At 60.6% G+C, this 23,687-nt stretch overlaps 1 long non-coding RNA gene across 1 annotated transcript in view; it reads right to left on the bottom strand.

Annotated features, from left to right (window-relative positions):
• The window catches only part of LOC142067309 (uncharacterized), an 82,656-nt gene extending 73,158 nt beyond the window's left edge, over positions 1 to 9,498 (bottom strand). Inside the window, exons 1-4 of the long non-coding RNA XR_012663980.1 lie at positions 9,263 to 9,498; positions 8,041 to 8,195; positions 7,552 to 7,661; positions 2,479 to 2,588 (exon numbers count right to left, since the gene is read on the bottom strand). This is a non-coding gene — a long non-coding RNA (uncharacterized LOC142067309). The remainder of the gene's footprint in view (positions 1 to 2,478; positions 2,589 to 7,551; positions 7,662 to 8,040; positions 8,196 to 9,262) is intronic.
• Positions 9,499 to 23,687: the final 14,189 nt, after the last annotated feature.

The raw sequence follows: 23,687 nt of genomic DNA, 5'->3' as shown, positions 1-23,687 counted from the left end.
ATAATCCAAAACACACTATTAGACCATCTTGCTACCCCTGAACACCCAACACAAACTTACTGACCCAAGGGAAAACAAAAGCTCGTACAAGTGTACTTCCTAATATATATCTGCTGCTCAACTTTGACTGCTCCTTAATCTCTTACCTCAACCAGAAACCTCCCCATCTCTGAATGTCAAAACACACCTACCCAAAGAGCTTAGACAGCTCAAAACCTGCAACCAACTCAAGGAACAGTACCAGAGAAGCCCAGGAGCAGAATGAGCCTCCTGAAAAAAGGCTGGGGCTCATCTACCCCAGCGGAATGGCAAAGCAGAACGAAATCTTTTAAGAACCCCTTCTCAAAAAATATCTCTGGTTATAAAGTAAATCATTTATTGTAAAGCCATCAACCATTCGGAGTCACCTCAACGCTCTCTCTCGCTCAGTCCCTTAACAGAACTAGATCAGTCTCAAAGGACAAAAAACACGAAAAGAAACGTGGAAATACACAAGCGTATCGGGAACCGTATGAAGCAGCTAAATTAACACCTCAGTAGCTGGGGCAAAACTAAATTGTAAAGGACAACAAAAAAACACCCCAGGAGACACATGGATTAAAACAGATGAAGGCTCTCTCTTCTCGCAGAAGCTCAAGAAGAGACCTGAGCCAACGGTACACAGCTCTGGGGTATCGGATACCGAAAAGAAACATACTCGAGACAGAAAACAGACTGCTGTGGAGCACAAAGGTGGCTTTGGCAAAGGTTCTGCCGGGACAAGAGTCACAGTTACAGGGAACGGACAGCGGCCGGCAGGGGAAACGCCGTCGGCGTGGAGGGGCCAGCGGGGGAAATGCCGCCCTCAGCTAACGCTGCGCTATCAAGCCTTAAGCGAAAACTGCAGAGTAGTTACAGGAGACGGGCACAAGATGGATGCTGAATATCACTTGATGGTCACAAAATCTCATGGCGATGGGCACCACGTAGCCTCACGGACACCCCTTAGACCCAAACGCTTAACGAAAGACGCTTCTTGCCAAAACACAAGCTCGACGAGGAAAAGCCAAAGCTGATGCGGGGGCAACTACTAAAATCTCAGTACGTAAGCAGGCATTACTTAAGATGGTGCGGTGGTTCTGCCGGGTCCGTCCAACCTGAGCAACGGGTTCTAACGCCTGTCCAGCAGCGTCCATGATCTCTCTCACGGCCTCCCACGTCAGAAACCTCCCCTGCCCAGGACCGCGTTTTGCATGTTCCACCCCTCCCCATCCCCGCAATGAAAATCAAACACAACAAATAAGCAGTCTACTTCATCTTCTTGGCCTCCAAAAGAAGCTTCCTTCCTCTGCTGAGCGTCGACACCAACATCCTCGTGCCGTTCCTCAAAAGCAAGCTGGTCCTCGGGTGCCCGTACTGCCAAAAGAAGACAAAACGATTATGCTCTTATAACGAGCTCCATCATCCTCTCCTCCTTCAGGAAATCGAGTCCCGATTGCTACATACCAGAAGTTTGTGCAGTAGATGGCCGAGGCCAGCCCCGTAAATGAAGCACTCTGTGACCCTGCTTTCTCTTTTGGCCACAGCACCCGCCACTGGGGAGCCCCAAACCCCTTCGTGACTCCCTACGAAAACCAGATACAACTAGTTCAAAACATCTGGCAGGTGAGAGATGACCGACAAACACGTACAGCCCACCTTACCCTCAAACCAGCCAGAGAGCTGACTTCCTCCCCCACTGAACTCTCATCTTCGACAAATTCACCAAACAGAACAATGTTTACACTGAACAGAACAAAACCCTTACCCTCTGACACTCTGAAACGGGTTTGTGCACCCACAAAATATATATATTCATGCTACCGACCCACGTACCACACTTCCTCAGGGTCAGCCCCACAAAGACAGGAGAACGCCCAATGCTCTCTCCATGGATACCCCGATGCTCCGCTCCCTTCTTTGCTGCTCCTGTCACGGGAAAACGCTGGGAATAAAAAAAGGTTCAGAGAAGCAAAACAATAAACAATAGGGAGAGGGACCAGCGCAAAGGAATAGAGAGAGGAAGAGACGAACAGGAAGGACAGACAACCCCATCCTGAGCACAGCCTCTGGGAGAGGGAAAGAGGAAACAGCAACCGTTATTACCGCAGATCAACCCTGACCAAAGCCTCCTTCCACAGGGGCTTCTGGACACACCGCTCCTTCCCCGCGCTACTGCTACGGGCCCCTGCGCCGAGGGGGAATCCAGTGCAGGCAGAGAGAGGCAGAGAAAAGTAGCCACAGGCTACAGGACAGAGAGAGGGAGGACTGAAAAGACAGGGAGGCAGGGAGCCACTCAGAGCGAGATGGAGAAAGAAGGTGCGGGGGGGCGCAAAAAAAAAAAAACCAAACAAAAAAAAAATTTGCAGCAGGTAAGGAAAGAGACGGGGCCGGGGGAGAGACAGGGAGGGCCCAGGACGCACAAGAGAGGCAACGGGGCCCCACTGGCCCAGGACTCACCGCGACTCTCGCTCTCAGCGCTGCTGGCACAATTTAGCCGTTCAGATGCTTCTTTCCCCTCCTCTCCTCCCTGCCTCTTCTGCAGCTCCAGACTCTAGGCCGACCTCCACCTAAAGAGGATACGTGGGTGTCTCACCGCTCTTACGAGATGAGGCTTCCTCGGCACGTAGCCTAGCTCGCTCGTGCCCTACACGCCCGTACCCAACTCCGGGTTACGCGTACGGACCCTGCGGTGCACGTTGGTGGCCCGGCCCGCTGCGGACTATGAAGGGGGATCCTTCCTCCCTCACCTGCAGGGACAGGCTCTCTCTTGCCTGCAGCAGGAAGGCAGCTGGCAGCCAGAGCGCCTTCAGTTTCTTCTGCTTTACCTTTCGTTGGCGTCTCCAGCTTCAGCCGAGGCAGCTCCTGTCCACAGCCGGGAAGGGCTCTGTGTGTCCCTTTTCGCCCCGGCGCCGCGAGGATGGCAAAGCCGGGCAGAGAGAAGCCACGCAAGCCTGAGACGGCCACAGTCGACGGCGTCCCCGGGGGAAGGACAGACAACCACGTCCTCAGCACGGTCTCTGGGAGAGGGAAAGAAGAAACAGCGACCGTCATTACCGTCGATCGACCCTGACCAAAGCCCCTCCTTGCGCAGGGGCTTCCGGACACAGCGCCCCTTGCCCGCGCTACTGCTACGGGCCCCTGCGCCGAGGGGGAATCCAGTGCGCTTGAGGGCCGGCTCGCTGCCTTCACGACAGGGCCTGGGGGCGGCCAAGGGCTACGCAGCACGCTTCAGGGGAGGTGCCGGGGCTGGGGGCAGGCGCACGGGGCAAGGGGGGGCCAGGGGAGGCTGAGCGGGAGCTCCGGCGAGCCGGGGAGGCGGCCATCATCTGCGCCCTGGGCAGGGGGAAAAGGTCCTCCTCCTTTCCCTCTTCCCTTCTGTCAGCTCCCGGGGAACTCACCGCTTCTCGGGGAGCGGCCGCACCTGCAAGCCCCCAGAAATCAACACGAATCCAACCCCAAAAATACACCGCGCCTACCGTACGCGGCACGGCCGCCCGGCAGCCGCGCGCCGCAAGGACTACACCTCCCGGCACGCTCTGCGCCACAACACGGCCGCCCGGCAGCCGCGCGCCGCAAGGACTACACCTCCCGGCATGCTCTGCGCCACAACACGGCCGCCCGGCAGCCGCGCGCCGCAAGGACTACACCTCCCGGCATGCTCTGCGCCACAACACGGCCGCACGGCCAGCCGCCAGGCGCACCACCACAGCTCCCGGCACGCCGCCAGCCCGCTCCCTCCCCGCTCTCGGACCCTGCGGGCCACCGTCCCGGCCGCCGATGCACCCGGAAGCCCCACCGAGCCCTCAGCACAGCCTCGCTCTCCCCACCGCCCGCTCCGACCCGGCGCTGCCCCGCCGCAGCCCTCCTCGGGGCTTGACCCGGGACGCAGCGCTCCACCACCCAGCCCCCGCTCACCTCCTCCCTCGCTACAGTCGCAGCCCGCTGACGCTCGGCCACAGCTCCACTCCGCCCTCGGCTCACACTGGCCCCCCGGAGCCGGGCACCACCCCTTTTCCAGGGAGGAGCCGGCACCATCAGCCCCACCGCCCGCACCTGGGGCTCCTCCATCCAGACCCCGCCATCAGCTGAGGCGCAGCAGCAACGGGGGGCCCCCTCCCCTCACCCCCACAGTGCACCACCTCCTCCCCTGGGCTCCATCACAGCCCCTTGCCCCACGCAAAGGCAGCGCAAACGCAGCCCTGAGGGCAAAGGAGAGGGCAGGTGTTTGTGCAGGCGCGCACGTAACAAGTCCCAGGAGCCATTCGTGGGTCAGGGTCCCCAACGCTCTCCCCCTGCCCCAACGCCACCTCGGCCGCCGTTGCCGCAGCCGCACGGAGCTGGTGTTGGCTGCGATAGTGCTCATTTTCTCCACAGTAGCTAGGAAGGGATACGTTTTGGATTTATGCTCAAAACACCGTTAATAATGTAGAGATGTTTTGGTTCTTGCTGAGCACTGCTTCCACAGTCAGGGCCTCTTCTGGTTCTCTCAGTGCCCCACCAGCAGGTAGGCTGGGAGAGGACACAGCTGGGAAAGCTTTCCCAGCTAACTGACCAAAGGGATATTCCATACCATTTGACATCATGCTCAGCACACGCAGCTGGGGGAAGAAGGGGGAGTCCTTGGGGGGGGGGGGGGGGGGGGGGGGAGGGCAGGGGCTACAGCATTTCTCTCCCTAAGTAACCGTTACACATGACAGAGCCCTGCTTTCCCAGAGGTGGCTCAACACCTGCCCGCCGAAAAGGAGGAGCGAATTAATTCCTTGCTTTGCTTCCACGCACAGCTTTTGCTTTACCTATTAAACAGCCTTGATCTCAACCCATGATTTTTCTCACTCTTACCCTTCCAGCTCTCTCCCCCAGCCCACTGAGGGTGGAGTGAGCAAGCAGCTCCCTGGTGCAGAATAGCCAGCTGGGGCTAAGCCACGGCACGCGCTTGTCCCGGTTTGGCAGGGAACGGACCGTCCGTCGCCTGGCTCCTGGGGCGACGGGCTGCTGGGCAGAGGGGGAGGCCACCAAAGGTGAGGAGCAGGGCACGGGACAGTAGGAAGAGAGAAGAGAAGAGCGGCATCCGGCTGGACGGGGCGGGGGGGACGTGTGTGCGTGTAGTGAGAAGGCACGAGGCAGGGAACAGGACGGCCAGAGAAGGACAGGGAGCCTGACGGAGGTGGAGATAAAAGCAGCAGAGAGAGGGGAAGAGAGGCAGCAGAAAGAGGGAAGAGCAGGACACAGACCAACAAAGAAGGAAGAGGAGCAGGCTGGAGACGCACAAAGAACCTGGGGCAGGCAGCACGACAGCGAGGGAGGAAAGAAGAATAGGGGCAGGAAGCTGGACCGAGCGCGATGGAGAAAGACAAGATAAGCGACAAGAACAGGGCAGAAAGGGAAGAATGAAGCCACGGGGACAGGGAGCCGAGACAGCCAACGACGGAGGGAAGGGGCCGGGGAGGGAACACCACAAAACAAACCACGGGGCTACGTGGTACAGAGCACGAGAAGGCAGAGAATTAAGAATTAGGGACAGGGAGCCAGAAAAACAACAACAAAACAACACCCAAAACAAAGGGAGATGGGGAGCAAAAGGAATCGCAATGCGTACAGAAAGAAGAGAGAAACAATTCTAAAACAGGGTCACGGGGAAGCCAGAGACAGCAAGATGGAGAAAGGACAAAAGCTACAGGCTACAGGGCAGAGAGGGAAGAATTAATGGATAGACACAGAGAGCTGGGCAGAAAGAGGTGGAGAAAGGCTGACGATCACACGGCCAACAGGGAAGAGAGAAGAGAGGGAGGAATTTTAAAAACAGGGGCAAGAAGCCAGAGAGAGGGAGAGAGAGGCAACACTAAAATGGGGACAAGCCACAGGGCGGCGAGGAGGGAACCGATGAATAAGAACAGGAGACCAAAGAGAACACAACGTAGAATGGAAAAAAGGAACAGCGGTCCAACAGGGAAGGAGGAATTAAAGATCAGGCACTGGGAGGCAGACAGAGACAAACGAAGAAACAAGTGGGAAAAAAAAACCAAAAACCAAAAACACAACAACAGCAATGGGCTACAAAGACAGAGAGAGAGGGAAGAAATAAAACATAGCAGCAAGGAGCTGGACAGAGAGAGATGAGGACAAACAAATAGCACGGGTCTACGTGACAGAGAACGTGGAATTAGAACACAGACAGAGGGAGCCGGACAGAGAGAGAGGCCGAGAGAAAAATCTAGACGGGCTACAGCGGGCAGAGGCAGGAATTAAAACCTAGGGACAGGGAGCTGGACAGAGAGAGACGGAGATCACAGGGAACAGCGGCGGGTGCAGGAAGAACAGGAATTCATGAACAGGGAAAGGGAGCTGGACAGAGAAGAACTCAGAAAGGCAAGAACAGTAGCAGGGTACAGAGCAGACGAATTAAAAAGCGCGGCGGGAGCGTTGAGGCAGACAGAGAGATTAAGGAAAAAGTCACGGGCTACGTGGCAAAGCAGGAGGAATTCAGAAACGGGGATGGCAACCAAGGGAGAGTGAGCTGCTGAAGGATAACGGGCATTCAAAGTGAGGGACGGGGAGCTGGGAAAAGCGAGGCAGAGAAAAACAGAATCACAGAGAGAATCAAACAAAGCCAAAAAAGAAGAAACTGAACAACAGGAACAGGTGTAACCAAAGCGATGAAATCAACCAACCAGAGACGGTGTTCCATTACGGGAACATGGAGCGTACGAATCGGTGTGTCTGTCGATCTGCATTTTAGTCCCTAGGCGATCGTTAATGTCAACAGAACAACAGACAACGTGCTTCTGTCAGAAAAGGATGACAAAACGCGCTTTCGTGGAGCGGACTGAGAAAACTAGCCAAGAAGGTAAAAAGGTAATTCCGGCAGGGGGAGATCACGACCACCGACTCACAGACCACCACCGACCCAAGTAATACCACCTACTCAGAAGAGAACAACGGAAGAGGACAACCGAGCCTGCGCAGCGATTTACATACGGAACGAGCAAGTTTGTACCGATCAGCAGACAGGGCAATAATGAATATATATGAATACGTAAAATTTTGATCTACAAATTGTACGGGAAAGGTGTGTGAGGTACGCACGCCAGGAGGAGCGATCCCCCGTGCATCCGGCGCCGTGAATAAAGAATGCCTGCTCTTTAATACTAAATTGGCGTTGAGGAGTCGTTTCCGATTTTACCGCGTTTTTCGGTAACACAGGGAGTCAGACCAAGAGGGCCAGAGAAAGACAAAATACCGACAGGCTACAGGACAGAGCAGGAGGAATAAAAAAACGGAGCCAGAGCCAGGCAGAGAGAGGCGGAGATAGAAAAAGGAGCCACAGGCTACAGGACAGAGAAAGGGAGGACTGAAAAAGACGGGGAGGCAGGGAGCCACTCAGAGCGAGATGGAGAAAGAAGGTGCGGGGGGGGCCCAAAAGAAAAAATAAAATTTTGCAGCAGGTAAGGAAAGAGAGGGGGCCGGGGGAGAGACAGGGAGGGCCCAGGACGCACAAGAGAGGCAACGGGGCCCCACTGGCCCAGGACTCACCGCGACTCTCGCTCTCAGTGCTGCTGGCACAATTTAGCCGTTCAGATGCTTCTTTCCCCTTCTCTCCTCCCTGCCTCTTCTGCAGCTCCAGACTCTAGGCCGTCCTCCACCTGAAGAGAACACATGGGTGTCTTACAGCTCTTACGAGATGAGGCTTCCTCGGCACGTAGCCTAGCTCGCTCGTGCTGGAGCTGGGAGCAGGCGCACTGGGCAAGGGGGGCCAGGGGAGGCTGAGGGGGAGCTCTGGTGGGCTGGAGAGTCGGCCATCTTCTGCACCCTGGGCAGGGGGAAAAGGTCATCATCCTCCTCCTCCTTTCCCTCTTCCCTTCTATCAGCTCCCGAGTAACTCCTAGGGCTGCCCTCACCCACTCGCCTTTAGCATACCAGAAGCCTGCCTCGGCGGGTCGTTTGAAGCTTCCCATCCCACCAGCCCCAGTAGTGCAGGCACACAAGGAGACACCCCTGCACCCACCAAAGGCGCTCGCTCACCTCGCCGGCAGCCCTAGGCCTCACCCGACACAGGGAATCGTGTCCGACACACCACCACGCTGCAGCAGGAGCGGAGGAGGCCTTTCCTTACCAGGAAGCAGCAACGAGCACGGCGGCATCACCTCGCAGGCACCGCAGCATCGCAGGGCTGTTACCTGCGGAGAGAGCAATGGGGATCACAGGGACGCCACCGCGCGTGCGCGGCTCCCGGGCTCAGTACCCAATTCTGGTCGCTGGGCAGCAGCATTATCTGAATTACTCTTCTCGATTAATACCATCCAGAAACCATAACTTGGCTGCATCCACAGAGCTTCTATTCCTCTGCACCTTTCCCCCTCGCAGCCCCAGCAGCACCATTCATTGCCTCTGCACCAAACAGCAAAGCGTCTCGAGCATTTGTCCTTTCCTCTCGACCGCTTAAAAACGTCTGGTGCTTGCTACTGTCCATGCCACTGCCCCCCGCATGCCCGAGGGAGGAGAAGCAGCACAGCAAACCTGGGGAACAAGGTTGGGTTCCCCACCCCCGCAGAATAAGCCCCAGGAACTGCTGGTAGGCATGTGGCATCAGGGTTGTGATAGGGTTTTGTTTTGGTTTTCTTTTTTTCCCCGCCTTCTTTACATAATGTAATAATTGGGGTTGCTTTTCCAAACTACTGAGTTCTGTGGGGACTTTTTGTGCTTTTACCCTACAAAAAAATGGTCATTTTCACTTTCGGTTTTGTGCATGAGAATGGTTGGTGGGTGCTTTTAGGTGGTTGTTCCTTCCCCACCACCACCCTTTTTTTCCTTTCCAGCTGCACAAATCCAGCTGGAGTTGGCTTTCCCAGAAGCCCCAAGTTGTTTTCTTTCCACCAGAATTCTTTCTGTTTTTTCACCCCCCATTGCAGACCCAGAGTAAGGGGTTTGAGGTATTTTTGTGCCCAGGCAGCAGCTCCCAGGCTGCATAAGCAGCCCCACAGGGGGAAGTCCCCGTTTGAGGGAATCGGCCCCAAATTGGGATGGGAAAGTGAAGAGAAGGAGAAAAAACCCTGAATAACCTGAAAAAGAACACCTACTCCAGCCCACCAAGCACCGGTCACCTTGCCTGACTCACCTCCACGGCCCACATCACGCTCGGCTCATCGCTTAGCACCCTCGGATCACAAAAAAAAAAAGAGTAAAACCCATAATGGAGCCCTATAGCCATCAGTCACATCTTCCCTCCAGTACTACACAGACTCACCTTCTTACAGCGCTCCCCTGGGCCCTCCTCCGTTGCCCTGCACGACTCATCCATCTGCACCTGGAAAAACAGCGTTACTGAACAAGTCACCTGGAGGCACAGCAACAGCTTAACCATTCCACAGCTCTTGTGCCCACGTAGGAATACCGTCTAGAGCCCAACTACAGCCTGCCGTTAAAGGAAATGCATTAAATCAAACGTTAAGCCCTCGCACATGCAAGCCGGAACAGCAAAAACACCGCACGCTCGCGCACCCAGGGCGCAGCCCAACGGAGGTCCACGCGCACCTCGCCGGTTTGATGCAGAGCCACCCAGCATCCCTGCGAGCACAGCTGCAGGCGCAACAGCAGTTTCACCTACACCCATCTCGGCGCGCAGCGCTTCTGAAGCTTTAAGCTGAAAGCCCTACCTTGACGCTTGGCCACACTAGAAGCGAGCCGTAGCTAGAACTCCACAGAAACACAGCAACACAAATTGCGCACCCACAGCGGCGACAGCTTCGCAGCTATTTAGACCTGGAACAACAGAGAAAAGTAAAACAGCTTCATCACCCGCACAGGAAAAGCGGCAGACGGAGACAAAGGGTCAGCATTCATAGCCCTTACAGAACACAGGCGTTCTCTCTCCTTCCATTCCTAAACCCATCTCTTAGGTCTAAATATCGCAGCCCTGCTGTGGCAATAGCGAGAGCAGGGAACAAGAGCCCTGCCGCCGGCCGTTTGTGCGGCAGGACACAAAAACAGAGGGACATGTTTTGCCACGCACAACCCTGAATCTCCTGAAAATTTATGTTTACTAAAAATAGCCATTGGGAACATATTCCCAAAAACATTCGGCAATAAAACTTTTGTGTTTGACACCCGCACATTTTTTGGGAACTTGCTATTTGCTTCCTGGTTTTGCTGGTCTTCCCTCAGAAGTTCTACCTGCAGCCAAGTTATTCATTCCTACCCGCCCGACCGGTTCAAGCATTCACCTTCCTGGTATTACCAGCACATTGACACAGGCGAGCAACTTAACTGCTCTTCTAAAACTATCCAAATGACAATTACAGCCCTGAAAGAGGAGTGGAAGAGAAGAAAAGGAGAGATCAGGCAGCAAAAGTGCTCTGCAGGCTGCTGCCGGCCAACACTGCACTCTTTTGTTAAAGCCACCCCGCCCCCCCAAACGCAAACAAAAAAACCCCATGACTGTGGAATGCGTTTTTTTTCTTTTCAGCAGTCCTTTTGGAGCTCATCCCTGTCTCAGCATCTTGTCTTGTCAGAGCATGAAGTGCAGATGATCTGTATCCCGATGACATTTGCATGGGATTAATACATTTTCAGAAATAGACCAGATCCGTGAGACTCCTGTCACCTTTGTGGTTTTAACAATCGTAACTCAATTTTATTGACTGACACACTTATGAGAAAACTAATTAACTTTGAAACTTAGCCTCTCCTCGGGGAAAAAACATGTTAGACACCAAGTGAAACCGATTCAGAGCTCCGAACCATGATGGAGCCGACAGAGCTGTTGTGACTTAGTTTGTATGATTAATTAATTGGTTAATAACTATTCTAAGCAGCGCAGAAAGAAGAGCTGGACCCAAAGAGGGTGCGCTGCGCTGGATCCAAAAAGCACCCTTCCTCCAGAGACCCGCCTCAGGTGGCGAGTTCGCTCTGGTGCATGCCGGCCTCCCGAACTTCGGGGTCCGATGTGACCGGACCCCCACCTCCGGGGAGGGTCCTCGTACCCTGCCCAACCCCTGCTTTCCCCTGCAGCCCCCAATGCCCCCACCCCCCAGCCTGCACAAGCAGCCAAACCGGCTGCTGCTTTTGGCCCCCAAACCAGCTCACTTTGGGACCGGTTCTGAGCCAAAAAGCCCAGCTGCTGAGCCTGTTCTCAAGTCCCAAAAATGCAGCACTTGACCTCTGCTCCTCAGCCCAAAACCACACGACTTAGTCCCCTCGCTCAGGCCCTCAAAACGCACGACTCGATCTGTTTCAGGGCCCCGGCATCAGCCACAGGAGCCTGCTCTCAAGGCCCAGGAACAGAAGAGCTGTGCTCTCCCCGTTCAGGGACCAAACCAGCTGAGCCTGGCTGCGTCCCGGCCCCCTCCGCAGTCCCCACGGGCAACGCTCAGGGGCGCGGAGAGCGCAGCCACCCCACAGCCCTGCACCCCCACGGCCCACGCGCGCACTGTCGGGGAGGCCTTGGGAACTGAACTGCGCGGGCCCGGCCCCGCACCCCGGCGGGGCAGCCCAGCACCGGCCCGGCAGCGCTTTCTTCCTGCTCTCGCAGGCCGCGTTTCCCCGGCAGCGCCGGGCCCGCACCCCAACCCCACAGGGGGCCGGGCCCAGCCCGCCTCCAGCAAACCGCGGCGGCAGCAGCCAGGGTCCTTGCCTGCCTCGCGGGCAAGGGGGGACCCGCCCGGCACCACAGGAGCCCCCGCCGGGGTCGCCGCCGCCGCCCGACCCCGACGAGGAGCAGCCGAGAGCCGGGTGGGGCTGCCCCTACTTCCCCACGGCCGGGCACGGGCTCGGCCCCAAAACACAACCACCGACCCACGAAAGCGCTCGGCCCGGGGCCACTGCTGCCCGCAACCCCCCCCGGGGACTCCGCGGACCGGGAGACCCCACAGCCGAAACCCGCCGACCCACAGCGCGCCCGGCCACGCGGCTCCTCACCTGCCCCCCGGCGCGGCTCCGGCTGCCCCACGGCCCGGCACGGAGCCGAACCCGGCCACCGGACCATCCGCCGCCCCCCCAACGCTCCGGGACGGTTCTCGTCCCTTTTCGCTCTGACGCCTCGAGCCGAGCCGGCCCCGCTCCTCCGAGCTACCGGCGGTGCCCGCTCGGCTGCTCGGGGCCAGGCCCTGTTCTCGCCCAGCCGCGAGAAGCCGCCCCGGGGTCTCCTCGGTGCGTCCAGCCCCGTGCCGTGCCGGAGCGGGGAGAGCCGGGTACGAGCGCGGAGCCCTGGGGCAGGGGTTGCCCCAGTGCCGCCGACTGTGTGGGGGGGTGTCGTCCCCCCCCGCCCCACGCGGGGGGCGCACACACGGTACACCCGCGGGGCAGGGGCATCCCCGGGGAGCCGTGCAGCCGGGCTGCGCCGTAGGAGGGAAGGGTGATGTTGGTTTCCCATTTTCCCCGCAGCCTGATCCTCCCCCTCCCCCGTACTGAGTCGCCCCCCCCCCGCCCACCCCTTCCCGCGCGTTACAGCCCGCGAAAAAGCTTTTAACAACCCGATCAACAACACTCTCTTTATCCCTCTTCCAGCAGCAGCAGCGAGAGATTAAGCCAACTGCAGCACAGAGGAAGAAGGCAAGGAGAGCCTTTTCAAGCAAGGGCAGGACAAAAATGCACGGCGTGGACAGGCACAGGAGAGGCTGCATTATCTGGAAAGCACAACACCTCCCCAACGGCAGAAAATAAGGAACGAATCGTTTCCAAGGAGCTGCAGCAGACGAATCACCTTTTTCTTTATTGCTCTCCTGCCCTTTGTTATCCAAAGCGATAGACTTCACCACCGGGCAGAAAATATCTGCCTAGATTTACACGGACAACCAGAAACAATCAAGCCACCCAGGAAAAAGTTCACAGCAGAGGTATAACACATCAGCAGCTAAAACATTTGTTACGCAGGCACAACTAGGCACTAAACAAAGGCTTTCCAACACTGGAGGTCTAGAACAGGTAGACATTAGCACAGAAGCACAAAGGGCTCTGTCACCCTGCACAAATCTCCCCGTGCCTACACACGCACACGTTCAGAAGTTATTTATCAGAAAACGCCCAACTGAGCCATTTGCCACAGTCACCAGACTCACGACGTGATAACACGACATGACACACGAGGTGGGCTCAGAGTTTTAAGGCAAAAATACCTCCCCCGCCCCCCACCCGAGATCTTACAGGCTCCAGACCTGCCATCTCCCCGCACCAAACCTACCCGGCCAAAGGGTTTCAGGTGGCCCAAAACACAGTACACAGAAAATAGACGGGGAAAGCCCTACATTGTGCAAAAGCGAACGATGCCCGACCAGGGCTTCTCTGCGGGGCCCGGGCCCGGCACGGAGCCGCCCCCCCCCCACCGCGGGGTCGGGCCCGGGCCCGGCACGGAGCCGCCCCCCCCCACCGCGGGGTCGGGCCCGGGCCCGGCACGGAGCCGCCCCCCCCCACCGCGGGGTCGGGCCCGGGCCCGGGCCCGGCACGGAGCCGCCCCCCCCCACCGCGGGGTCGGGCCCGGGCCCGGGCCCGGCACGGAGCCGCCCCCCCCCCACCGCGGGGTCGGGCCCGGGCCCGGCACGGAGCCGCCCCCCCCCCCACCGCGGGCCCGGGCCCGGGCCCGGCACGGAGCCGCCCCCCCCCCCCACCCCACCCCGGAGCGGCCCGGGCCCGGCACGGAGCCGCCCCCCCCCCCCCACCCCACCCCGGAGCGGCCCGGGCCCGGCACGGAGCCGCCCCCCCCCCCACCCCGGCCCGGAGCGGCCCGGGCCCGGCACGGAGCCGCCCCCCCCCCCACCCCGGCCCGGAGCGGCCCGGGCCCGGCACGGAGCCGCCCCCCCCCCCCCACCCCGGCCCGGAGCGGCCCGGGCCCGGCACGGAGCCGCCCCCCCCCCCCCACCCCGGCCCGGAGCGGCCCGGGCCCGGCACGGAGCCGCCCCCCCCCCCCACCCCGGCCCGGAGCGGCCCGGGCCCGGCACGGAGCCGCCCCCCCCCCCCCACCCCGGCCCGGAGCGGCCCGGGCCCGGCACGGAGCCGCCCCCCCCCCCCACCCCGGCCCGGAGCGGCCCGGGCCCGGGCCCGGCACGGAGCCGCCCCCCCCCCCCACCCCGGCCCGGAGCGGCCCGGGCCCGGGCCCGGCACGGAGCCGCCCCCCCCCCCACCCCGGCCCGGAGCGGCCCGGGCCCGGGCCCGGCACGGAGCCGCCCCCCCCCCCCACCCCGGCCCGGAGCGGCCCGGGCCCGGGCCCGGCACGGAGCCGCCGCCCCCCCCCCCCACCCCGGCCCGGAGCGGCCCGGGCCCGGGCCCGGCACGGAGCCGCCCCCCCCCCCACCCCGGCCCGGAGCGGCCCGGGCCCGGGCCCGGCACGGAGCCGCCCCCCCCCCCACCCCGGCCCGGAGCGGCCCGGGCCCGGGCCCGGCACGGAGCCGCCCCCCCCCCCCACCCCGGCCCGGGCCCGGCACGGAGCCGCCCCCCCCCCCACCCCGGCCCGGAGCGGCCCGGGCCCGGCACGGAGCCGCCCCCCCCCCCCACCCCGGCCCGGAGCGGCCCGGGGTCGGGCCCGGCACGGAGCCGCCCCCCCCCACCCCGGCCCCGGGCCCGGGGTCGGGCCCGGCACGGAGCCGCCCCCCCCCCACCCCGGCCCCGGGCCCGGGCCCGGGGTCGGGCCCGGCACGGAGCCGCCCCCCCCCACCCCGGCCCCGGCCCCGGGCCCGGGGTCGGGCCCGGCACGGAGCCGCCCCCCCCCACCCCGGCCCCGGCCCCGGGCCCGGGGTCGGGCCCGGCACGGAGCCGCCCCCCCCCACCCCGGCCCCGGCCCCGGGCCCGGGGTCGGGCCCGGCACGGAGCCGCCCCCCCCCACCCCGGCCCGGGGTCGGGCCCGGCACGGAGCCGCCCCCCCCCACCCCGGCCCGGGGTCGGGCCCGGCACGGAGCCGCCCCCCCCCACCCCGGCCCGGGGTCGGGCCCGGCACGGAGCCGCCCCCCCCCACCCCGGCCCGGGGTCGGGCCCGGCACGGAGCCGCCCCCCCCCACCCCGGCCCGGGGTCGGGCCCGGCACGGAGCCGCCCCCCCCCACCCCGGCCCGGGGTCGGGCCCGGCACGGAGCCTCCACCGCTGCCCGAACTCACTCACCAGCGCTCTCCGGCCCCTGGCCACGGCCGCGCTGCTCTCCCAGGCGGCTGCCGCAGGCGAGGGTCGGGCGCTGCCAGGCCTCCAGGAGTCCTGAGGAGCTGGCGGCCACCGCAGGGGATGGCTGCCTGCGGTCGGACTGCCGCGGTGCTCCCCGCCCAGCTCCGAGCAGTCTCCGCCGGCCACGGGCTTCCCACGCCGGGCCGCAGAGGGGCCCCGGCACCGCAAAGAGACACCTCGCGGCGCAGCCGCCCCACGCACCGCTCCCACCTCCGCTCCGCCGCGCTGCGCCACCGGAAGCCGGAGCCCCGCGGGGCGGCCCTTAGAGGGCGGCCGGAAGGACCGGCCCCCACCGGCCCCTCCCCCGCGCCGGACCGCCCCCGCGCCCAGCCGTTGAGCGCCAGCGCCCCCTGCTGGCCGGGCCGCGCTCAGCTCGCGAGGGCGCCGTGGGCCGGGCGGGGGGGGACGCGCCGGCTCGGGGCCAGCTCCTTTCGGGGCGAGCGAGCGAGCGGGAAACCCCTGCGGGCCCCGGTCACGGCCGGGCAGAGCCGCGCGCCCTCCGAGAGCTGCTCAACGGGGCTGCCCCTCGTGACACATACCGAGCCGTCCGCGACGGGAGCGGGCAGAGGAGGAAGGGGCCGGCGGCCGCGGGGCCCTGGCCGCAGGCACGGCGGGGGGTGGGGGGCTGGGGCCCGTGGGGCCGCCCTGCTGGGTCACTGCCCTGCGCCGCACCGCGCTGGGGGCTGGGGCCCGACCGGCGCCGGGGGACCGGGGGCAGCCACGAGCAGAGGGCCTGAGCTTAGCCACGGCCAGCAGAACACCCCGAAGCGTGAGACGCTGCAAGGCCAAGGTGGTCCTTGGCAATGGGGGCGCCTGGGCTCGGCCTCCGCCTTACCCGTCCTGGGTCTGCGTGGCGTTCCAGGGGAATGGTGTTTTCCTTGTGCGGAAGGTGGGCTGGCCGGTCGGCCGTGCCCCGGCCGTTACCGATCCTGCCAAAGGCGCTCGCACGCTCTGGCCCATTACTGCTGCGGTGCCGCGCTGTAGCAGAAAGAAGAGGTGTTGTGTTATCTCACAAAAAGCCTCCTATGGTCAGTTGAAGAAATAACCTCTTTCCGTGGCACTGACTCTTTTCGTACAGTCCATAGCCGGCTTTCGGCTTTTGTCTTTACAGCATTCAGTTTGCTTTCTGCCAAGCTTTCTACCTGCTGTGAAACATTTGGATGGTTTTTTCTTGTTGTTTTTTTTTTCCCCTACTTGCTCCACAACTCCCACACCAACCACCCAGCGCGGCTCGCCTTTCAGCCCCCAGACCGAGGAGCCTTGCCCTGGGACGGCCCTTACATGTCAGCAGAGTTGTTCCAGCTCTCACCCTGTCCCTACCCAGCTGAGGACGTCTGTGTCCGTGGGAGGCACCCAGAAACTCCCCCTGCTGCGTGGCAGTCCCCTGCCCCGTCAGAGAAAACTGCGGCAATATCGGCTAAGTTTAAAAGCGTCGGCAGGAGGTGCAGAATACGTAAATAAAGCGGCGGTTGGCTGCCGGGTATGGGTGCAATATAAATACATTTTGTTTATAGGCCTTCGTGCCTATTCAGCGTTGAACGGCACCGCAGCCCACCCAGCCCGGGGCTCGGAGAAGGGTCTCTCCAAGGGCACAACCTAAGGCAGCGCAGGAAGCCCAGCTGCCACGCTCCCAGTCGCTACGGGACGCTCGCTTACAGTTACACTAACGAGGGTACGGATGAGGCTGGAACTAGCAGAAATGCTGACTCTTCTGGCCTTTTATTTGTGGAAGGTACAGCGCGCGAGCCTCGGCGGCTCACAGGAGAAGCGTGCAGTGCTGCCTGACTCTCATTCTCAGCTCACGTACTACTGCCAAAGCTCCTGCCCTGTGCTGTGCCAGATGCCGGCTGGCGTGAGCGCCTGGGCTCCTGAGGGACCCCCTTGTCCTGAGAGCCAGAGGTACTCACTTCCCTTTGCATGAGGCCTGTAGGAGATATACCCTGCAATTTTAAAAATCTGTATCAAACGTGGCAGACTCAAAAGAGGGCATTTTTAAAAAGGCAGGTTTGTTTTCTTTGTTAACTTTACGATCTACAGCCTAGCAAAGAGCTCCCTTTCAGTGTCAGTCGCTTGGCTTTCTCCCCTACTGACGAGGTCCCAGCCTCCCGGTGAGATCTCGCTGGAGATATTCTGAGTTTCCCTCGAGTATGTGGCTGCCCTGGCCCGAGGCCAGCGAAGAAGCTGACTTTGCCCGTGCCTGAATCAGCAACACGTCCAGCAGGCGACTTGCAGAGCCCAGGGAACCCTCGTAAAGAGGTTTGGGGGTGGGGCGCGCCACATCTGCGGCATCGGCCGTGGGAAAGGACCGGCGCAGTAAAACAGGTGGGTGAAACCGCGGTCCGCGCCAATACGTGCTGCTGCCTGGGGCATCGCTTTGCTGCGGGTCAAGTCAGATGCTCTCTGTAAGAGCGAGTCAGGGTAAAGGCAGCAGCAGATTTCTTTTCTGCTCATTTTAACAAAGGCTGGACGGAGCCCATAGAGGAAGGCACTACGCGTCTTGCTGGGTTTGTTTCCCTGCCTTCTCGTAAGCTGTCGCGGAAACTTGCACGAGGAAAGCCTGTGCAAGCTGATGATGACAGCCACACACGGTTGAAGAGGGAGCAGATGGTGAGAGCAGAGGTACGCGCTCAGGCTGTGCGCTGGAAGCTAATGCTAATGCTGCAAAATAAAGAGTGGATTTTCTTTTTTGGGTTTAGGTGAGCGCTAAACATGACATGTGCGTATGCGCGTGTGTCTCTCGCAGGTTTTTGTCATACACCCCACCCTCCCACCCCAAAAAAACAACCCACACATGCCACGCGTTAAACAGTGGTTTTCCATTGTACTTAGACGTGCTTACATAGGTGTGTTGGTTTGTTACTTTTTTTAATGCAGAAACAGCAATACGATAGATTTAATACAGCTAGCAGTTAGACGGGTGTAGCTTTAGAGCGTCGGCTGTTTACAAAGCAACTGCACACCTTCTTTAACTCACAGTTTAAACAAATGAACTTGCAGTGCATCACACGTGCTTTGTACAGTCACGTTCCACACGGCAGGTCAGATGCTTCACCCTGCCTTGTCCTTGTTCCCCCGACTCCGACGGGACCGCCGAGGCCATCCTGGGGACAGCGCCGCTTTCTAGCAGCTGGGTTGCTTGCCTGGACGCCCCACAGACAAACAATCATTTCCCCACTGAACCTCTTCTCAAATATTTTCCTACCCCTGCAGGCCCCACGTCCTTTGGTTCATATTTCCTTTTTTCCGGGCTTTATGCACAGGACCGATGATTTCCAGAAATAGAAACAGAGGCTGATTCAGTCCAGGCTAAACATTCTCTGACCTAAACCAAACTGCCTTCGAAGAGATAGCTGTACCGTAGGCACCACCTCGGGAACAGAAGTTGCCCTGTCATAAAAAAAAAAAAAAAAAAAAAGAAGGAAAACAAGGCATTTCAGGCTGAGGAGGCTGAACGGTGTGCTGGGGGCGGTGGGGAGTTGGAAAGAAACAGTTCAGACGATCAGAGCGAGCTTAGCGTTGCAAAGCGTGCCATTATTTTTAATTTGGCAGTCAGAAGAAAATAGATTCCGACACTGATTTCCTGTGTGCTGCGGGAGTTCTCGCCTCAGCATTCCTGTGCACCATTTTACTTTTGTGTCCCGTCTGCTTTGCTTTTGCGCTGTAGCTCTCCGGTTCTAGCTACGCTTCCCACCACCCCCGTTACTCTTTGACAAGCCCAGCTCTCACTGTGCTTCCCTTCCCGTATGCGCGTGCAGGGAAAAGCCCGCGCATCTGCCACTACAGGACACGCTCTGGGAGGCAGGAGAGATGACAACGCTCCCTGACAGAGGACACAGCTGAGGGGCGGTCCGCCGGGGCTGGGGAGATGGCAGCACCTTCCCTCAGCTGCCCCATCCGAGCACGGGTGCAGGTGAGCACTGAGGAGAGACAAGCAGGCAGGAGCCGCAGAGCGAGAGAGAAAATAAAATTCACGGGTGGGTGCTACTTGCGTCTCATTTTTAGCGCAAGGGATGAATTCTCAGCACATTCTTGGAGCTGCCCCTTTGGGACTCATGGAGAAGAGGGAGGTTGGCCACGCGGTACAGCCCAGCTCTGCTTCCCCTAAATGGTTTTACTGTTCAGGTGTTGCCCTAATCTGGCCGGTACCCCTGCAAAGAGTTTGGGATTTCTGCTGCCTCTCCGGGCCAGCCGCAGACCCTGACTTCATCGCAGCGAATGACCCTGCACTCCTCAGAGCGGTTGCCGAGTCACATCCCGCTGCCTTCCCTGCAGAACTGGAGACCCTTTTTCAGCCCTTGCCCCCTCTTCTCTCAGCTCGTTGCCCATCCCTTTTTCAGGGCCAGCACCGATCCCGCCTCCAGCTCGCCCTGTCTCCACCTGCGAGCGCCCAACAGGAGCTAAATGTCTCCTCAAGGACGCACGGAAGAGACGCGCAGGCAACCCAGCACAGACCCCCTGCAAACATCTTCTTTCCATTTTCTTTCCTCTCCTGACACGAAGAGATGACTTAGGAAAAGCGTACTGCTCGCATTTCACCTGCACTGCTTCTACTTTCACTTTCGCTCTCCTTGGCAGTAATTAATAGCAGTGGTTGGGGAGGGCTGGGGCATTCCCCCAAAGCGGCTGCAGTTACATCCGGGCGGTTGTGGCACTCCATTAGCTTTGTCATTTTAAATCTAAATCTTCTGGAATTGTTAGTTCTGGTCAGGAATCACCCGCACCTGCAAATTTTCTTAATGCCTACGCTTGAACCCAGCCACTGTTTAACAGCTCACCTTTATTTCTGTTCATTTAAGAATCTAAAGCTTCGTTTACTGCTTGGGTTGGAAGCAGGAGCTGTCGCTGCCTCTGAACTTTCTAACAGCCCTGTTACAATTTCAGTATTACCCACTCCCAATTTAGCTTTCCAGTTCAATTTTCATTGTAGATTCTAAAACTGTCCTTATTTTGTTTCTGATCAGGAGTCATTAATGCCTGCAGTTGATGTAATAACGGCTGTATTTAGATTGAGCTATTAATGACTCGCAACTCTATTTATGGCATAAAAAAGGACTGCCTTTATTTTTTTTTTAATTACAGATTAGGAATAATGACTGCCTGGTTTGCTCAGTAATAGGTGCGATTAAATTTAGTCACGACTCCTCCCTAAATAAAATGTATTTATTTGCACTCTAACAATTTAACCTTCCCTTTACCGGCCAGGGGCACCGACAAGTGCCCGTGCGTACCTCCGCTCCCCCTGCGCCGGCTCCCCAGGGAACAGCCTCTTACCCTGACCAGAGCCTGCAGCGGCCCGTTGTCGTCCCAGCTCCTCGCCCTCGAGAAAGCGGCCGCCTGAAGCGGCAGCAGATCCGCTGCTGCCCAAAGGGGACGGAAATGGCGCGGGGTAAATGATAATATGAAATGATAAATGAATGAAATGATCTCACAAGGGGGAAGAAAACCAGCAAAGCAAAAAACAAACCCCAAACAGAACACCATACCACTAAACCGTCTCACCGCCCCCTCAGCGCCCAAAACAACATCCCGGGAGAAAAAAAGCAAAGCAGGCCACAAGGGACCTTTCTAGTACAGATGCTGCCAAAGAGTGCCAAGCTCTGGAATCCTTACCTCAGGCAACGCCTCCGCTTCTCTAAACGCCAGAGCACGCCTGCCCGGGGGGCTGAGACAGCCCCAAAGCTGCGACCGCCCGAGGGAACACGGGAGCACCGACGGCAGAGAAGCCCAGGGGCAGCAAGAGCTGCCCGAGCCCCAGCTGGGGCTCTTCGACCCCCGGGCCCCGCCCCCGCCCTTCCCACAGCGCCCCGCAAAAGGGGCGGGCCGAGCCCCCCCGAGGGATGAAGGCTCGCAGGGTGGCAGCAGAGAGCAAAGTGCACCGCACAGCACCAAAGTGGGTGGGTGGGGCCAGGTGGGTCGGACATCAGACGGCCCGCCTGCCCATCGCCGGGGGCAGGGCCCGTTGCTAAGAGCGTGGCGAGGGGTATCAGGACCGCCCTCAACGGGCTATCGCAAGGGGTCAACACCTGTCGCTAGGGGCTGTGCCTACACGGTTCCGGCCCCCACGGTGACGTCACCACGTAGCGTGCGGGGGGTCACTAAGTGGCGTGGAGAAGTGAGCGCGGCAAAATGTCGCTACAGCCCGTGCACGGCTGCTGGCTGCAGTACCGCAGTTTGGTCGCACGGTGGCAGCAGAGAGCTAAAAGGTCGCCACTGCGCATGCGCGGCTGCCCACCTGCGGTACGAGGGTTTGGGCGCTCGGTGGAAGTAGGGGGCAGAAAATAAAGCGCCACCGCGCATACGGAACTGCCTGGCTGCAGTACCGGCATCTGCTTGCACGGTGGGAGCAGCGACCAGAGGAAAACTTCAGCCTGGGGAACGGGCAGCTTCCCGTCTGCAGTACCCGGTTTTGATCGACCGGTGACTGCCGCGATCGGGTAAGGGGCGGGTAGAAATCTCTACCAGGGTAGCGCAGCTCCCGCCTGCAGTCCCGGGGTTCGGTCGCTTGGTGGAAGCAGCGAGCAGAATACAAAGGGTGGCCACTGCGCATGCGCGGCTGCCCACCTGCAGTACCGCGGTCTGATCGCACGGTGGCAGCAGAGAGCAGAAAGGCGCCACTGCGCATGCGCGGCTGCCCACCTGCAGTACCGCGGCCTGATCGCACGGTGGCAGCAGAGAGCAGAAAAGGCGCCACTGCGCATGCGCGGCTGCCCACCTGCAGTACCGCGGTTTGGTCGCTCGGTGGCAGCAGAGAGCAAAAAGGCCCACTGCGCATGCGCGGCTGCCCATCTGCAGTACCGCGGTCTGATCGCACGGTGGCAGCAGAGAGCAGAAAGAGACGCCACTGCGCATGCGCGCCTGTCCACCTGCAGTACCGCTGTTTGATCGCACGGTGGCAGGAGAGAGCATGAAGAGACGCCACTGCGCATGCGCGGCTACCCACCTGCAGTACCGCGGTCTGGTCGCACGGTGGCAGCAGAGAGCAAAAGGGCGCCACTGCGCATGCGCGCCTGTCCACCTGCAGTACCGCGGTTTGGTCGCACGGTGGCACCAGAGAGCAAAAAGGCCCACTGCGCATGCGCTGCTGCCCACCTGCAGTACCGCGGTCTGATCGCACGGTGGCAGCAGAGAGCAGAAAAGACGCCACTGCGCATGCGCGGCTGCCCACCTGCAGTACCCGGGCTTGATCGCACGGTGGCAGCAGCGACCAGCAGAAAAGGCGCCACAGCGCATGCGCGGCTGCCCACCTGCAGTACCCGGGTTTGATCGCACGGTGGCAGCAGAGAGCAGAAAAGGCGCCACTGCGCATGCGCGGCTGCCCAGCTGCAGTACCGCGGTCTGATCGCACGGTGGCAGCAGCGAGCAGGAAGAGACGCCATTGCGCATGCGCGGCTGCCCACCTGCACTACGAGGGCTTGGGCGGTCGGTGGAAGCAGGGGCAGAACGTAAAGCGCCACTGTGCATACAGAACTGCCTGGCTGCAGTACCGGCATCTGCTTGCACGGTGGCAGCAGCGACCAGCGGAAAACCTTCACCGTCGGGAACGGGCGGCTGCCCGTCTGCAGTACCCGGTTTTGATCGCTCGGTGACTGCCGCGAGCAGGGTAGCGCAGCTCCCCCCCGTGCTGTTCCGCGGTTCGGTCGCTCGGTGGCAGCAGCGAGCACAAAAAGGCGCCAGTGCGCATGCGCGGCTGCCCACCTGCAGTACCCCGGTCTGGTCGCACGGTGGTAGCAGAGAGCACAAAGGCGCCACTGCGCATGCGCGGCCACCCACATGCAGTACCGCGGTCTGATCGCACGGTGGCAGCAGAGAGCAGAAAAGGCGCCACTGCGCATGCGCGGCTGCCCACCTGCAGTACCGCGGTTCGATCGCACGGTGGCAGCAGAGAGCAGAAAGAGGCGCCACTGCGCATGCGCGGCTGCCGACCTGCAATACCGCGGTTTGGTCGCACGGTGGCAGCAGAGAGCAAAAAGGAGCCACTGCGCATGCGCGGCTGCCCAGCTGCAGTACCGCGGTCTGATCGCACGGTGGGAGCAGAGAGCAGAAAGAGGCGCCACTGCGCATGCGCGGCTGCCCAACTGCAGTACCGCTCTTTGGTCGCACGGTGGCAGCAGCGAGCACAAAAAGGCGCCACTGCGCATGCGCGGCTGCCCACCTGCACTGCGAGCGTTTGGGCGGTCGGTGGAAGCAGGGGCAGAAAGTAAAGCGCCACTGTGCATACGGAACTGCCTGGCTGCAGTACCGGCATCTGCTTGCACGGTGGCAGCAGCGACCAGCGAAAAAACTTCACCCTCGGGAACGGGCGGCTGCCCGTCTGCAGTACCCGGTTTTGATCGCTCGGTGACTGCCGCGAGCAGGGTAGCGCAGCTGGCCCCCGCTGTTCCGCGGTTCGGTCGCTCGGTGGCAGCAGCGAGCAGTGACACATCGTCGCCACTGCGCATGCGTCTGTTCCGGGTGCGGTACCGCACTTTGGCCGCACGGTGTCAGCAGGGTCCACCATCGCCACTCCGCATGCGCGATTCCCGGCTGCCGTAG

Source organism: Phalacrocorax aristotelis, chromosome 21, assembly GCF_949628215.1.
Source record: "Phalacrocorax aristotelis chromosome 21, bGulAri2.1, whole genome shotgun sequence".
In the NCBI taxonomy this organism is placed as follows: Eukaryota; Metazoa; Chordata; class Aves; order Suliformes; family Phalacrocoracidae; genus Phalacrocorax; species Phalacrocorax aristotelis.
This window is presented reverse-complemented; position numbering and strand designations above follow the sequence as displayed.